Below are 17253 nucleotides of genomic sequence, written 5' to 3'. Positions count from 1 at the left end.
CTATTTATAGCTCAACGGTGTCCAACAAAGTAGGATATTTGTCAATGAACGTAGTATTTAGAATCAAGTGGCGAAGCGGTCTAAGGTACTGCATCTCAGTGCTTGAGGCGTCACTACAGATACCCTGGTTTGAATCCAGGCTGTATCACAACCGGCCGTGATTGGGAGTCCCATGGGGCGGCGCACAATTGGCCCAGCGTCGTCCGGGTTTAGCCGGTGTAGGCCATAATTTTAAATAAGAATTTGTTCTTCAACTGGCTTGCCTAGTTAAATAAAGGTTACATTTTCAAGAACATAAGTAGCTGTACTCTTATAGCCTAGATTTATATATCAAATCGTTTGTTTCTTTAGCGCCACATTTTGTTCACTATCATTATCATCCCAAAATGGTAAAATGTTCTATCCTAGGCTCCTACTCCATACCAGGCCTCTTTAATTAGTCTAGGAACGAAGCTATACAAAATATCTCCACTCAAGATTAGAATCGAATGAGAGAAGTGCCCCCACTTTATGGGGGTACAGTTTAATTAGGTGAAGGTTCTTTGTAGGAATTTTAAAATCTGATTAGCCTGGCTCGTTCTCGTTCACGAACAGACGGGGATTACCAAAGCCCCTCTTACTATTGTAAAGCATACGTCAGCAAAATAAAAAGACTATCCACCCATTTCTAGAGCGGATAAATACAGCCCAGACATAGCCTACTACAACACCTCACCCAGGCTACACCAGACGTATCCTAGTCCTAAATGTGAATACCGCAGGTAATTCCACGTATTGTTTACGATTCATCTCCGCTGCATGTGGAGTGTGAGTGTGGACATCTAGAAATATGTTGACTGAGTCACTGCTGCCACGACGCTGACACATTCCAGGAGAGGAGGACTGTCCGGGCTGCCTCTCTTCTGATAAGCATCCTATGGTATTCTGTACAAGTCAAGATGGCGGTGTCGGCAACGGAAAGGGACGCAATAGTGAGTAATACAATTTTCAGGAAAACAGCGGTTTGCTTGGAATTGGTTGTTTTCTGTGTCTGCACGTAAAACGGTTAAGCGTGTCATTTGTGTAGAGCTATACTTTATGTCATCATGAAGTTTCTATGATTGTGGGGAGTAATATGGCAATAGGCTGTCCGTGCATTCCCAAACACAGCCGGAGCCGACCTCTGATGTGGGCGCGGAACAAATTCACTATGATTCTGCATGATAAAATGTATCTGTGTGGTGCTCACCTTGATACAGCAGCGGTGCATTACTTCTCGTTATCACTGTACAATGTGGGCTGTCTATGTGCGAGTTGGTGGTAATGACCGACGGTTCTCACAGGTCTTACGCGCTCTAGTCTACAACATGACAGATGTTTTGACAGCCATGGGTTTCCCCACCTTTTCATTGTTGAATAGCGGCATGAAGACCATTCCGTCGGCTTTTTCAACCGCAGAGAAGACATCTAGAGCAATAAGCAGCCTTTTAAGACGCTAGGCTACTCCGCACATTGAGTAGGCTACTTTCATTTAGGTTGTACCTGATCAATACGTTAGGCTACTTTCATTTAGGCTGTACCTGATCAATACGTTGTGTTTTTTCCTCCCCTTTTGTCTCTGGTGGTTTTGAAGAATACTGAAGATGACCATCACAACGATTCGTTCGGGAACCCCGGGCTCATCTCGCCGGATAGGGAGGACATTGCACGGCTTCTGGTGGGACTATTCATCCTGAAACACCCACGTTAATCAAAATATAGGCCTGTGTTAATAATCCGTTAAAAAATAATTACCACATCTCCTACCCTGGAGGATGGGGGCTACAACCTTTTTCTTTGTCTACATTATGTGTTGTGATGATGATTTAAATGTGATGATTTAAAATAAAACGTTGTCTTTCATTCGTAGAAGGTGCCATTCACCGGCCGCATCAGAGGTGGTATGAGGCCGGGGAAGAAGGTCATTGTCATGGGCATTGTTGATCTGGAGCCAGACAGGTAGGCTAAGACAATAACCTCCACTCATTGGGTCTTATCTCTGGTCCAGGGAGATATAACCTCCACTCATTGGGTCTTATCTCTGGTCCAGGGCGATATAACCTCCACTCATTAGGTCTTAGCTCTGGTCCAGGGAGATATAACCTCCACTCATTGGGTCTTATCTCTGGTCCAGGGCGATATAACCTCCACTCATTAGGTCTTAGCTCTGGTCCAGGGAGATATAACCTCCACTCATTAGGTCTTAGCTCTGGTCCAGGGAGATATAACCTCCACTCAGCTCTTCCAGGGGTCTCTTAGCTCTGGTCCAGGGAGATATAACCTCCACTCAGGTCTTAGCTCTGGTCCAGGGAGATATAACCTCCACTCATTAGGTCTTAGCTCTGGTCCAGGGCGATATAACCTCCACTCATTAGGTCTTAGCCCTGGTCCATGTCGTTACGTGCAGCTGGCTGATGCTGAGCCTTCAACTTATTCTTGAAGAAGAGAAGACGCCCTGGACTAGAGCTAACTAGGTCTATTTTTCAACGGCACCCTGGCTTATCTGATTGTCATTACCAACTTCTTATCTTTCATATAGTGCTTTTGAATTAGATTCTAAATCCCATTCCATTTTAGGTGGAGTTGTGATTCTGTAAGACTGTAGCCTATAGAATGAATTGTTATAGGCCTGTGTATTACATGTTTATTGGTGAAATGCTGTGTTTTCGATGTTATGTCTGCTGAAAAATGTGAATCTAGCCTAAGAAGGAGAGAACATGTATTGTAAAAGACAGAATCGAACACAGGCTCAGAAAGGAAAAAGATCAAAAGAATAGTTTATTATTAGCAGCATGGCAGAAGGCAACGAAACAGCCTGGGGAGGTGAAGAGGAGACATGGAGAACTGTGTGGGTGGGTGTGTTGAGAAAGGATGGCTTTTTCAAAATGCAAGGCAGGGTGTTCACCTTCTCAGTCAGGCCAGGCTGAGGCAGAGCTGGGTTGTCTCCCGAATAGCACCCTATTCCCTATGTAGGCCACTAGGGCTACATTGGCCCTCATCAAACGTAGTGTACTACAAAGGGGATAGTGTTCCAGTTGGGACACAGTGCTTGTTGAGACATTTTAGGGTGTGTCCTTTATAGGCCTCAATAGAAACTAATGGTCAGTTTAAAAACACATTTAGTGACATCAGTTTTAAATGCCGGTTCTAAAGTTCATGGAGATGTCAACATGCTGCTCCTCCAGATGCAGAACATAATGACAACAGTTATGTGCCCTACAGAACCACGTCCCTATAGGCCCTCCACTATGTCCCTATAGGCCCTCCACCATGTCCCCTACAACATCATGTCCCTATAGGCCCTCCACTATGTCCCCTACAGCATCATGTCCCTATAGGCCCTCCACTATGTCCCTATAGGCCCTCCACTATGTCCCCTACAGCACCACGTCCCTATAGGCCCTCCACCATGTCCCCTCCACTATGTCCCCCTACAGCAGGCCCTCCACGTCCCTATAGGCCCTCCACCATGTCCCCTACAGCATCATGTCCCTATAGGCCCTCCACTATGTCCCCTACAGCATCATGTCCCTATAGGCCCTCCACTATGTCCCTATAGGCCCTCCACTATGTCCCCTACAGCATCAGCACCACGTCCCTATAGGCCCTCCACTATGTCCCCTACAGCACCACGTCCCTAAGGCCCTCCACTATGTCCCCTACAGCACCACGTCCCTAGGCCCTCCACTATGTCCCCTACAGCACCACGTCCCTATAGGCCCTCCACTATGTCCCCTACAGCATCATGTCCCTATAGGCCCCACTATAGGGTCCCCTACAGCACCACGTCCCTATAGGCTCCACCATGTCTCCCAGGGCTCGCACTAAGGGACCAGGTTACCTAGGGCTCCCACTAAGGGACCAGGTTACCTAGGGCTCCCACTAAGGGACCAGGTTACCTAGGGCTCCCACTAAGGGACCAGGTTACCTAGGGCTCCCACTAAGGGACCAGGTTACCTAGGGCTCCCACTAAGGGACCAGGTTACCTAGGGCTCCCACTAAGGGACCAGGTTACCTAGGGCTCCCACTAAGGGACCAGGTTACCTAGGGCTCCCACTAAGGGACCAGGTTACCTAGTGAACCCACTAAGGGACCAGGTTACCTAGGGCTCCCACTAAGGGACCAGGTTACCTAGGGCTCCCACTAAGGGACCAGGTTACCTAGGGCTCCCACTAAGGGACCAGGTTAACTAGGGCTCCCACTAAGGGACCAGGTTAACTAGGGCTCCCACTAAGGGACCAGGTTACCTAGGGCTCCCACTAAGGGACCAGGTTACCTAGGGCTCCCACTAAGGGACCAGGTTACCTAGGGCTCCCACTAAGGGACAGGTTTACCTAAGGGACCAGGTTACCCCACTAAGGGACCAGGTTACCTAGGGCTCCCACTAAGGGACCAGGTTAACTAGGGCTCCCACTAAGGGACAGGTTACCTAGGGCTCCCACTAAGGGACAGGTTACCTAGGGCTCCCACTAAGGGACAGGTTAACTAGGGCTCCCACTAAGGGACAGGTTAACTAGGGTAAAAAGGGATATTGTTAAACCAGCACAGAGACACCAGGTTTCTTTTTTCTTCTCTATGTTTCTTTCCGTCTCAGCTTTGACGTCAGCCTGACTAGGGCGGCCACTAAGGGACCAGGCACAGAGAAGGAGGAGCCACAGCCGGATGTGGCCCTGAAACTCAGCGCCCACTAAGGGACCAGGTTAACTACTAAGGGACAGGTTACCGCTGGGCCAGTTTCTGCGTAACTCCTAAGGGACGTTCTCGGGAAAATGGAGTTAAACCAGAGGAGAACCTATTTCGACTACTTCCCTTCATCCCTGACCAGCCCTTCAGGTGACCTGTTACACTGATCCTAACACCTAAGCTGGACCAGCCCTTCAGGTACCTGCGCCACTTATCCAAACACCTAACCTGACCAGCCCTTCAGGGTACCTGTTACACTGATCCTAACACCTAACCTGACCAGCCCTTCAGGGTACCTGTTACACTGATCCTAACACCTAACCTGACCAGCCCTTCAGGGTACCTGTTACACTGATCCAAACACCTAACCTGACCAGCCCTTCAGGGTACCTGTTACACTGATCCTAACACCTAACCTGACCAGCCCTTCAGGGTACCTGTTACACTGATCCTAACACTTAACCTGACCAGCCCTTCAGGGTACCTGTTACACTGATCCTAACACTTAACCTGACCAGCCCTTCAGGGTACCTGTTACACTGATCCTAACACCTAACCTGACCAGCCCTTCAGGGTACCTGTTACACTGATCCTAACACTTAACCTGACTAGCCCTTCAGGGTACCTGTTACACTGATCCTAACACTTAACCTGACCAGCCCTTCAGGGTACCTGTTACACTGATCCTAACACTTAACCTGACTAGCCCTTCAGGGTACCTGTTACACTGATCCTAACACTTAACCTGACCAGCCCTTCAGGGTACCTGTTACACTTATCCAAACACCTAACCTGACCAGCCGTTCAGGGTACCTGTTACATTTATCCAAACACTAATCCTAACCTATAACCTCTAATCCCTACCCTAACCTCTAATCCTAAACTCTAATCCTAACCTCTAACCTCTAATCCTAACCTCTAATCCTAACCCTTAATCCATAACCCTAACTGGACCAGGCCTTCAAGATACCATAACAATCCACTCTCTTTTTAAATTCTAACCCCGAACCCGACCATTCCTTCAGGGTACCAAGAACACTTCACGTTCTTATCCAACTTGTCCCAAATGGCACCGCATCCCCTTTCTAGTAGACTTCCTTTGACCAGAACCCTATGGGACCACAGTTAACTAGGGTCTTAACTTCATGATAATTGGCCTTCCACCCTTATCTCTATCTCATACACTCCCTCGCTCCACCATTCTCTGACTTCTCTTTAGTTGCTCTGATATGAATCAGTACAGACGTTATGTAAATGTATAGCCCAGTGATAAGGAACACACATTGTTCCTTGTTGTGGTTTTATTGTAAAGCAGGTTGCTCCAGTCACACATTTGTCAGAGGATGTGGTTTAGAGATGTGATAAATTATGCAAAACTAACAAGCTCTCTTTCATTTGGAGAAAGAATCACATGGCCACATAATGTGACTTTGTTTAGAAATGTGGTGTTTTATTCTGTTCCCTCTCTATCTACCACCTCTATCTCTCCTCTCTCTCTCTACCACCTCTATCTCTCTCTCTCCACCCCCCCCTCTCTCTATCTCCTCTCTCTCTATCTACCACCTCTATCTCTCTTTCTCCACCCCCCACCCCTCTCTATCTATCTCCTCTCTCTCCACTACCCCCTCTCTCTCTCTCTCCTCTCTCTCTCTATCTATATCTATCTTTCCTCTCTCTCCCTCCCCCTCTCTCTCTCTCTCTCTCTCTCTCTCACTCTCTCTATCTATCACCATCTCTCTCTCTCTCTCTACCACTCTCTCTCTACCCCCTCTCTCTCCTCACCTCTATCTCTCTCTATCTCCACCCCCTCTCTCTCTCTCTCTCTCTCTCTATCTATATCTACCACCTCTATCTCTATCTTTCTCTCTCTCTCCCCCCTCTCTCTCTATATCTCCATCTTTCCTCTCTCTCCCTCCCCCCCTCTCTCGCCTCTCCACCCCCCTCTCTCTCGCCCTCTACCCACCTCTCCCCCTCTCTCTCTCCCCCCTCTCTCTCTCTCTCTCTCTCGCTCTCTCTCTACCTCTACCACCCCCTCTCTCTCTCTCTCTCGCTCCTCTCTCTACCTCTACCACCTCCCCCCCCTCTCTCTCTCTCTCTCTCTCTCTCTCTCTCCAGATTGAGATCCACTGTGAACACACGCGCTTCCGGATATTTGTGACGGACTTTTTCACGGAAACCCGCTCTTTGACTTTTTCACAAAGTGAAATCTTTGCTGTCCATCGATACAGTGAGGATAGAAGGGGGTCTACTTAAAGATCACCAAGCTAGGTTAACCAACCCAGCTGCTATGCCAGTGTGTGACACAACAAGACCTCAATACAGGTGAACACACACACCTGTTACTACAATACCCACAATGCAACACTGCAGCGACAGTGGGCCTAGCGCTTTGGAAAGGACTCGCCCATCCCGGTTTGGTTCTGCCGTCACTCCTCTTCTTCTTTCCCCTTTATCTTGTCACGTCTCAACCAAGATCTGACGTTATTGTGACCTTCCTAATTGTTGGTTGAATGGTTGCAATGCAACGCAGCTCTGTGTGTCTTTGTTCTGAAACAATTCCTTTGTTTTCTTCCTCAGTTCTGTGTGTGTCAGGGATCTCACAATATAAACGCCTGCTCATGGTTACCAAGCATCCTATGGGGATTTTGCTGAGAGAGGGGGCCCCATTCCAAATGTAATAGTGCACTGCTTTTGGGGCACTATTGGGCACTAGAGTGCTATTTGGGACACAGCCGTAGAGCACTCAAAAGTATTTGCTTTCATGTGGAGAAATCCTACAATTCTCAGGAGGTTTCTCAGGAATCAACACTATTTATCACGTATAACATCATCACTGTAAATGAGGGTTATCTCGTGGGGTTGACAAGCTCAGTATTATGGGAGCTTCCATTTTTGCACTCCCTCCATGTTCTTGAATTGGGTTTTATTGGTTGGTTGGTTGTCATGGTTATTGGCATCCTAACTCAATGACCTACATACAGAGGTTGCATTCTAAATTGCATTCTATTCCCTATATAGTGCACTACTTTGATCAGGGCCTATTGGGCTCTGGCCAAAAGTAGTGCACTACGTAGGGAATAGGGTGCCATTTGGAAAGGGAAATGAGGATTATATTGTGGAGTCTCAGCAAGATGTACCGTAGCAGCTTTTTGATTGAAATGTCTTGTAACTGTATGCAATGTATTAATGGTGGTTCTTACTCACAGTTTCAGTTCATTGCAACCATTCTCCTCCTGTAGATATAGATATTGCACTGACATAGAGCTATGTGGTAGTGAATAGAATGTATCGTTCATTTGGAGCTTCGTTTACATTGCTTATTTAACAGTGATGAACGATTGGTTCGTTTAAAGGGGTAGTTCACCACAAAATCTAAGTTTATCAGATGTGTTTTATACCTCAACTGTTCTGTGTGGAGCTAATAAACTGGAATTAGAGGTGCCAATCTTTCCTATTCATCTGGGTTCTAGATGAGATCTGTAGGTTTCTCCAATGGCTCACAGCAGAGTCTAGACAACACGTGGTGTGGAATATGAACTCAGGTGGTGTTTCTAGGCTTGAAAAATTTGCTAGGATGTTTATCTTGGAGTGAACTATCCTTTTAAGGAGTTTGCTTCACTGGACTCACTGACATGAAGAAAAAGCCCATAGTGAAAACACACCCAGCGATGGCCAGCCTAAACAACCATTCAGTCAAACCTCGCTATCACAGACCAGATTATTCCACACTTGAGCATTTTTTAAACCAGGGTCGTATTCATTAGGGAACACCGAAGTGAAATGTTTTGCCCAAAATAAAAAACAGTTGACTCAACTGTAACCGGTGCCTCTTGAAGTTTACAGACTGTTCCGTTAGCTAGCGGTTATCGATCAGTGGTTGATTGTTGTGAAGAATAGGAAGGCTGAATGGTGTTATGAATGTACAGCAGCCATGTGTTTCTATGGTAGCATACCAGCTGGGCATAGATGTCAGTTCAACATCTAGTTTTGATTTAAATTTGGTTGAGTTGTCAATTAACGTGAATTCAACGTGAAATCAACAAAGAATTCCACCATGTCATTGGATTTAGGTTAAACGTTGGGTGAAAAAAATATGCTTTTGTTGTTGACTTTTTGCAAATCCAATCAGTTTTCCACATTGATTCAACGTCATCAGAAATACTTTTTTGGTTGTTGAAATGACGTGGAAACAACATTGATTCAACCAATTTCCGCATCTGAAATGGCACCTTAGCACCTTTTTATTCTAGGAGTGTATCTACCTGGAACCAGAATGGGTTCTCCTATGGGGACAGCAGAAGAACCCTTTTGGATTGCTTTTTGCTAAGAGTGTATTACCTATTTAGTGCACTACTTTGGACCAGTGCCCACCACTTTATCAACACACAGAGCTACTACTGTTCACCAATAACTGTCATATGACTCAGTGGTTTAGTGGAGCATAATATGACTCAGTGGTTTAGTGAAGCATAATATGACTCAGTGGTTTAGTGGAGCATCATATGACTCAGTGGTTTAGTGGAGCATCATATGACTCAGTGGTTTAGTGGAGCATCATATGACTCAGTGGTTTAGTGGAGCATCATATGACTCAGTGGTTTAGTGGAGCATCAGTGGTTTAGTGCATCATATCAGTGGTTTAGTGGAGCATCATATGACTCAGTGGTTTAGTGGAGCATCATATGACTCAGTGGTTTAGTGGAGCATCATATGACTCAGTGGTTTAGTGGAGCATCATATGACTCAGTGGTTTAGTGGAGCATCATATGACTCAGTGGTTTAGTGGAGGGTAAATTCACGTGATCGCAGCTTTACACACCTTTTGTATTCTGCGTAAGCATTTACCCTCCTATTGCAGAAAAATGCTTTGAAAATATATTCCTGCGTTACTTTACTCACCACAAACAGGGATCAGAGTTCACTCAGCTATTTGTTAATTACCACTACATCACTGATATGCCTCTAACAACACACTGCCCCATGTCTATGGCCCACTGCATCTCTCTGTCTCTCGACCCCTCTCTCTCTCTCTCTGTCTCTCGACCTCTCTCTCTCTCTGTTTCTCGACCTCTCTCTCTCTCGACCCCTCTCTCTCTCTCTATGGACCCACTGCATCTCTCTGTCTCTCTCTCTCTCTCTCTCTCTCTCTGTCTCTCTATGGACCCACTGCATCGCTCTGTCTCTCTCTGTCTCTCTCTGTCTCTCTCTCTATGGACCCACTGCATCGCTCTGTCTCTCTCTCTCTCGGTCTCTGTCTCTCTCTCTCTCTCTGTCTCTCTCTCTATGGACCCACTGCATCGCTCTGTCTCTCTCTCTCTCGGTCTCTGTCTCTCTCTCTGTCTCTCTCTCTCTCTCTCTCTCTCTCTGTCTCTCTCTCTCTATGGACCCACTGCATCGCTCTGTCTCTCTCTCTCTGTCTCTCTCTCTATGGACCCACTGCATCTCTCTGTCTCTCTCTCTCTCTCAATTCAAGGGCTTTATTGGCATGGGAAACATGTGTTAACATTGCCAAAGCAAGTGAGGTAGATAATATAATGTATAAATCGCTCTGTCTATATCTCTCTCTCTCTATGGCCCACTGCATCTCTCTATCTATCTATCTCTCGCTCTCTCGAAACCGAGCCAGGAGAGCAAGAATGGGGCACACGGACATCACATGGTGCCAAGGGGAGCTATTGTGCTCCATCAAAGCGCTCTATTGTCTCTTACTGGGCTTAGTTGTTGGATCTCTCCTTCTCTATATGGTCTCTTACTGGGCTTAGTTGTTGGATATCTCCTTCTCTATATGGTCTCTTACTGGGCTTAGTTGTTGGATCTCTCCTTCTCTATATTGTCACTTACTGGGCTTAGTTGTTGGATCTCTCCTTCTCTATATTGTCACTTACTGGGCTTAGTTGTTGGATCTCTCCTTCTCTATATTGTCTCTTACTGGGCTTAGTTGTTGGATCTCTCCTTCTCTATATTGTCTCTTACTGGGCTTAGTTGTTGGATCTCTCCTTCTCTATATTGTCTCTTACTGGGCTTAGTTGTTGGATCTCTCCTTCTCTATATTGTCTCTTACTGGGCTTAGTTGTTGGATCTCTCCTTCTCTATATGGTCTCTTACTGGGCTTAGTTGTTGGATCTCTCCTTCTCTATATGGTCTCTTACTGGGCTTAGTTGTTGGATCTCTCCTCTATATTGTCTCTTACTGGGCTTAGTTGTTGGATCTCTCCTTCTCTATATGGTCTCTTACTGGGCTTAGTTGTTGGATCTCTCCTTCTCTATATGGTCTCTTACTGGGCTTAGTTGTTGGATCTCTCCTCTATATTGTCTCTTACTGGGCTTAGTTGTTGGATCTCTCATCCTCTATATTGTCTCTTACTGGGCTTAGTTGTTGGATCTCTCCTTTCTATTGTCTCTTACTGGGCTTAGTTGTTGGATCTCTCCTTCTCTATATTGTCTCTTACTGGGCTTAGTTGTTGGATCTCTCCTTTCTATTGTCTCTTACTGGGCTTAGTTGTTGGATCTCTCATCCTCTATATTGTCTCTTACTGGGCTTAGTTGTTGGATCTCTCCTTTCTATTGTCTCTTACTGGGCTTAGTTTTGGGATCTCCTTCTCTATATTGTCTCTTACTGGGCTTAGTTGTTGGAGGGAGCGCTCATTCTTCGGTTGCCCCTACATAATGCACAACTTTGACCCTAACTTTAACCCTAACCCAAGACACGTTTGACCCTACGTGCACTACTTTTGACCAGGGCCCAATGTATGGAATAGGGTGCCATTTGGGATGCGGCTTTCCTGTTAGGAGCAAGTCAGCTCTGAGTTGTAGATGAGTAGGGAGGGACTTTGGATTAAAGGTGCTACACAGGATTTTAAAAATGCCATTGTAATAGTGGAATGATAGTGTTTCACAGTATTACTTAGCTGGCTGTAATATTTGCCTATTGATTTCTCCCATTGAGAGGCATCTGTTGTCAAAATGGGAAAGCTGGTTTGACTTTGTGGCTGTGTTATCTATTGGAAATCGGGTCAGGTGGCCAATGTAGAAATCTCTGTAATTTCTTGATTAAAAAAATTCTACACTGTTCGCTCAATTTCAGTTTATGTGAGAAAACAAGCACTGAATAGTGTAGGGCAGGGGTATTCACCTCTGACCTTACGAGGTCCAGAGCCTGCTGGTTTTCTGTTCCTACTGATCATTAATATCACCCACCTGGTGTCCAAGACAGTTTCACTGCTTTTTTTGGGAGGTCCAGAGTCGCGTTTGAGGGGTGTAACTAAACATATGTTCAATAATAAAACATATATAGTTTTTCTAGCTGTTCGAAGCTGCTGGACCAAAACAGAAAGTAAAAGGCTCAATTGTGAGTCTCCTTCATGTTACAGAGAAATTGGGTTTTGGGGCTGTAGCACCTTTAAGTGATGATAACTTTGAAGGTTGAGGGGTTTGGTGTTTGCTGTAGTCAGACATCCCTCTGTACAGTGCTTCAAATGGTCCCTTCCTTGGATTACCCCTGTAAGATGCTTCAAATGGACCCTTCCTTGGTTTACCCCTGTAAGATGCTTCAAATGGTCCCTTCCTTGGTTTAACCCTCCCTGTAAGATGCTTCAAATGGACCCTTCCTTGGTTTATCCCTGTAAGATGCTTCAAATGGTCCCTTCCTTGGATTACCCCTGTAAGATGCTTCAAATGGTCCCTTCCTTCCTTGTAAGATGCTTCAAATGGACCCTTCCTTGGTTTACCCCTGTAAGATGCTTCAAATGGTCCCTTCCTTGATTTACCCCTGTAAGATGCTTCAAATGGACCCTTCCTTGGATTACCCCTGTAAGATGCTTCAAATGGACCCTTCCTTGGTTTTGCCAAGATAGGCCACTGCACTGACTGAACTCTGAACAGTGCATCACATTCAGTATGGGGGGGGGGATAGTGAGTGGTTGGTAATGAATGTGTGTGTGTGTGTGTGTGTGCTATATGAGACGTTCGGTCTCTGAACATCATTACAGTAGGCAATCCATGACAATATTCTGTGGGATGTAGAATTGTTCAGTAGGCTACATATGCACAGGTCTTTCTTTTCTGTGAGAGAGCAATAACATCATCCACTCTGTCTTTTTCTCCTGGATGGTCACACAGGGTTTTCCTGAGGTACGAAGATGGAGAACTCTTTTTTTAATGTTTTGCATGACAGGCACTCATTTCCATAAGGAAACTACAGTAGGCTATTAGGAAGGCAATACGGAGGACAGAGAGAGAGAGTTTGTATGAACCAGCCCAATGCACTGACCTCAACAGTATTGTATCCTTAATGTTGTGTTAGGCTGAGTCTGGGTGTGTTTCGGGGGGCTGATTTCATTGTTGGTGCTGATCTGGCTGTAGTGAGTTGAAAAACATCCTTCGTGAAACCACAACTTCTGGCTGTAGTGAGTGGGAAAACATCCCTCGTGAAACTACAACTTCTGGCTGTAGTGAGTGGGAAAACATCCCTAGTGAAACCACAACTTCTGACTGTAGTGAGTTGAAAACCATCCCTCGTGAAACCACAACTTCTGGCTGTAGTGAGTGGAAACCATCCCTCGTGAAACCACAACTTCTGGCTGTAGTGAGTGGAAACCATCCCTCGTGAAACCACAACTTCTGGCTGTAGTGAGTGGGAAACCATTCCTCGTGAAACTAGAACTTCTGACTGTAGTGAGTTGAAAACCATCCCTCGTGAAACCACAACTTCTGGCTGTAGTGAGTGGGAAACCATCCCTCGTGAAACCACAACTTCTGGCTGTAGTGAGTGGGAAACCATCCCTCGTGAAACCACAACTTCTGGCTGTAGTGAGTGGGAAACCATGAAACCCCTTTCGTGAAATCCATCCCTCATGGGAAACCACAACTTCTGGCTGTAGTGAGTGGGAAACCATCCCTCGTGAAACCACAACTTCTGACTGTAGTGAGTGGGAAACCATCCCTCGTGAAACCACAACTTCTGATTGTAGTGAGTGGAAACCATCCCTCGTGAAACTACTTAATTTTAAATACAAACAAATATCCAGTTGCCCCATGGGAAAATAAGTAGGCCTATATGATTCACATGGGAAATCCTTAAGAGACCTAATTTAATAACCTAATAATACATCTATGTATAAAAGACCAAATTGTGGTTAAAACCACGAGGCAGAATAAAAGACGTGTTCTATTCTTAACTCTAGCATCTCGCCTGTCACATGTCATCTGTTCGCCTGCATCTGCCTGTGGTTCAGCCTGTTACTCTAGCATCTCGCCTGTGGTTCAGCCTGTCACGTCATTCTAGCACCTCGCCTGTGGTTCAGCCTGTTACTCTAGCATCTCGCCTGTCGTTCAGCCTGTCAGTTGTGGTCCAGGGGTCAACTTGAGAGGTCACTCACTCCCGTGGCGCTGTATATCCAGGAAGAACGGGGGGGGAGATAACACAAACACTTCCTGATTCACAACATGGGGCGGGGCTTATTCTGGAGGGGCACAACAACATTTACATAGAAATATATTGTGTAGAACAGTCATGACTGTGAAATAGGGAATGGTAACCAGTCTATACTTCATATCTCTATCTGCAACAGCCTAGTAAATCCTTTACATTTTTACTTTGCCTTTATTTAACTAGGCAAGTCAGTTAAGAACAGATTCTTATTTTCAATGACGGCCTAGGAACAGTGGGTTAACTGCCTGTTCAGGGGCAGAACGACAGTTTTATACCTTGTCAGCTCGGGGATATGAACTTGCAACCTTTCGGTTACTAGTCCAACGCTCTAACCACTAGGCTACCCTGCCACCCCACTACTGACAAAGCCCCTAGAAAGGCTTGTTTTGTAACTTTGTGTCTCATGATCCTAACTCCTCTAATAGGACTGATATTCAAGCAAACATGCAGTACAGAAAAAAACCATTACATTGGTAAACTGCATAAATACTGATGAATCAATCAATGCTAATTGGAAGAAATCAGGTTTGGATTTGATTGAGATGGTGTATTGCTGGAACACAGGAGCTAGTAGGACTTCTCCACAATGTGAAATACCTGCAGTGCGTGTTTGATTGAACTCAGCCCTTGGGTCTACAGCTGCAGCCTGCCACAACACAAATACCATTCAACCCACTCTGACCTACAATGGCCTCGGAAAAACAGCAGAAAAACATGAGACTTTATAAAAATAAGACTTTTGGTTTGAACTGAATGTCGTTGCTCCCCGATTGTAATTTGATGATGTCAACATGCCTTCCCATTTTCTACATATTCTGAACATGGCCTTGGTTTTTACATGAGAAAATGTGTCTGTGCTTTATAGGCAAAGCGTTTCGGGACACCTGTGTTGTTGACAGACCTGGGTTTAAATACTATTTGATATCATTTCAAATACTTTATCTGAGCTTTACTGAGCTTGACTGGCACAATGGAACCAATAGAATAGTCACAAGAACTGCAAGCCCCGCCCATCAGGCACTCCAGGCATACTAGACCAGAGCAAACGGAATGTTTTTGAAAGATTTCAAGTAGTAATTGAACCCCGGTCTGGTTGTTGAATACAAGTACTATCTGAGCATATTGTATATCTGAGAAGCCAAGATTATAGGTTTTCCTAGTTTTTGTTTTTAGACTTTTACAAAACATGTGAGATGTCTTTTTGTTCTTTCTACCAGCGGTGTTATAGCCTAGTGAAGCATTAAACTGCTGTTGGAAGGAAAAGGCCCGAGTCAATGGTTATGTACCAAATGGTACCCTATTCCTTACAAGTGACACTTCTTTTGACCAGAGCTCTATGGGCCCTGGTTCAAAGTAGTGCACTACGGTACTTAGGGAATAGGGTGTCATTTGGGATGCAGTAATTATTATTGCTTTTTTGGAAAAGCAAACTAGTTATTATGGACTGTCATATGTAGGTTAGGTTGTGCTGTTGTTGATGTTGTACTATAGGGTTTCCTTTTCATTGATCAAGAACAAGGCCATTTTCATATATTTTTAAAACAGTGCCTGTTAAATTAAATATTAAAAGATTAATGCTTTTGAATTACAAGACTATCTATAAGGTTAGGTTTGACCAAGTTGTTCTCTCACCAATTGACATCAGATGAGGATTTAGGATGAGAAGTTTGACCAAATCCAGTTGTTTAGTGTGAAGTGTAAAAGAAGCCTGTCTGCTACAACATGTAAAGAGGTTGTTTCTGTCTGATGTAGCTCGTGTTGTCTGGCTGACTGACTCAGGAAAGAAGATCCCTGGTTAACACCTTCATTCTCTATTCTGGCTTTTCAACAGAGGATTCTGCATATAACCAGTCCCATAGGAGCAATACAACTCTTTGTCTGTGTCCCAAAGGGCAATCTATTCCTTTATATAGAGCACTACTTTCAACTGGTCAAATGTAGTGCACTATGTAGGGAATAGTGTGCTATTTGGGACACGCAGACTTATTAGACACTATTTCCTAACTGAATGAAACCAAGTTGAGTCATTCATGGAGAATTGTAACATTTTGCATTGGAGCATGTTTTGTTTGTGTTCATTAAAGGAGTAATTCCACTAGTTGTGCTCTCTTGCTTTTGTTAAAACGACTACTTTGTAGACCAATAAATGTGTCATCTTGGAATGTACCGGTGCTCAATGTGTTTCATTCTGACAGGGCTGAACCACAGTATGGAGCTCTTGACAACGAGCCATCAGGAAAACAAGGGAGTCTGTGTCCTGCCCCTGCCAAGCTGAGAGAGGGAGGAGGAAAGGAAGGAGATTGTGTGTGTGTGTGCATAAAATACGTATGGGAGAGCGAGAGAGTGTGTGTGTAGTCTGTGTGCATGTGTCTGAAACAGAGTGCGAAAAGAGAGAGAGAGAGATGAAGGGATGGAGACAGTGTGAGAAGGAGAGATAGGGTAGAGTCCGCTGGTTTGACATTTGACGTCTTGCCTGACAGACACAAATGCCTTTGTCACAGTCACTGAGTGATTACAGACAGGAAGTTATGCAGTTATGTGGAGGAGCAGTGGAATGGATTAAAGAAGCAATCAGCAATAACAGAGTGGTAACCCAACCACGTTTCTGGCAATAAACATCTGATGGATGGAGCTGCAGAAATGTAACCACTCTCAAATACATAGACCGAGCTATGGATGTAAGGACTGACCATCCATGATATCAAAATGAAAGGACTGACCATCCATGATATCAAAATGTAAGGGACCATCCATGATATCAAAATGAAAGGACTGACCATCCATGATATCAAAATGAAAGGACTGACCATCCATGATATCAAAATGAAAGGACTGACCATCCATGATATCAAAATGACAGGACTGACCATCCATGCTATCAAAATTATCAGTATTTCAGTTGACTGTTTTGATTTACAATTGCATTGTTTACAAACAATTGAGTAAAACTAGCTGATTAGGTTCTGATGGGTTCTGACAGATGAACTAATAAGCTCATTTAGAAGTTCTATTCTTCAAGAATCAATGGGTATTATCATTCATTTAAACGTCCAAAATGGGCTGTACCAATCACAGATTGCCCCTTTCAAACTGCTTTCCTCAGCCTGGGATGCCTCGGGGAAA

The 17253-nt window shown here is 44.9% G+C and overlaps 1 pseudogene; it reads left to right on the top strand.

The window, feature by feature from the left end:
- The first annotated feature begins 622 nt into the window (after window positions 1-622).
- Window positions 623-16296, top strand: LOC135573653 (galectin-related protein-like; annotated as a pseudogene).
- Window positions 16297-17253: the final 957 nt, after the last annotated feature.

Source organism: Oncorhynchus nerka, linkage group LG10, assembly GCF_034236695.1.
Source record: "Oncorhynchus nerka isolate Pitt River linkage group LG10, Oner_Uvic_2.0, whole genome shotgun sequence".
Taxonomy (NCBI): domain Eukaryota; kingdom Metazoa; phylum Chordata; class Actinopteri; order Salmoniformes; family Salmonidae; genus Oncorhynchus; species Oncorhynchus nerka.
The sequence above is the reverse complement of the archived record's forward strand: the minus strand, read 5'-3'. Positions and strand labels throughout refer to the sequence as shown.